Here is a 773-nt window from a genome sequence, read left to right as displayed (position 1 = left end):
GCGATGCGATACCTCGGGGATCACCACCGAGACGAAAATGTGATTCCGGGTCGAGCGAGCGCGCGAACGCGCCACAATCTGGGCAACCCGCGATGCGTGACGTCACGGCGGGACATACGCCCGAAGGCGACTGAGTGCAGCATGCACCGGGCGCCGGGACTGAATGGCTCGTACTACTGAACGCAAAGCGTTCCGACTTTCGGCGCGCCGTAACGTCACGGGCGCCGGACATATTCCGACACCGCCATTCTAGTTGTAGGCGGGGACTCGGGGGACGGTACCTTATATTAAATCATTGGCCGAAGCGAATTCGCCGGCCCATCCGCATTATCGGAAGGGGATGTCGACGCCCGCTATACAGGGTGTCCGGTAATAACCGCCCAATATTTCGTAGGCTGGTAGAGCAGATTAAACTGAACAGAAAAGTCCTCTACCATTTTGCAAAATTCGCAATCGTTAACGAGATATTAATTTTTAAAGATTGGCGAATAAGCGCGTATCCGTCCGGCCCACCGCTGAATGCAGGCGCGCGGCGGAATACGGCCGCCCCACCACTGACCGTTGCTAAGCGCGCGGGGATAAACGACGATGGCTACGGCGGCTACGCACGAGCGGCGTGTAGCGCTGGCTTTCCGTTTTGATTTACGGTTGTCCCACGTCTTTTTTATCAAATTACAATCTTTTACATATTAATATTAATATTGGAAAATGTATTCTTCTTACGTATGTGTGTATGTGCGTGCGTACATGTGTTCATGCGTCGAAAAATAATT

This window comes from Wasmannia auropunctata, unplaced genomic scaffold (genome assembly GCF_000956235.1).
Source record: "Wasmannia auropunctata unplaced genomic scaffold, wasmannia.A_1.0 LD336006.1, whole genome shotgun sequence".
Taxonomy (NCBI): domain Eukaryota; kingdom Metazoa; phylum Arthropoda; class Insecta; order Hymenoptera; family Formicidae; genus Wasmannia; species Wasmannia auropunctata.
This window is presented reverse-complemented; position numbering follows the sequence as displayed.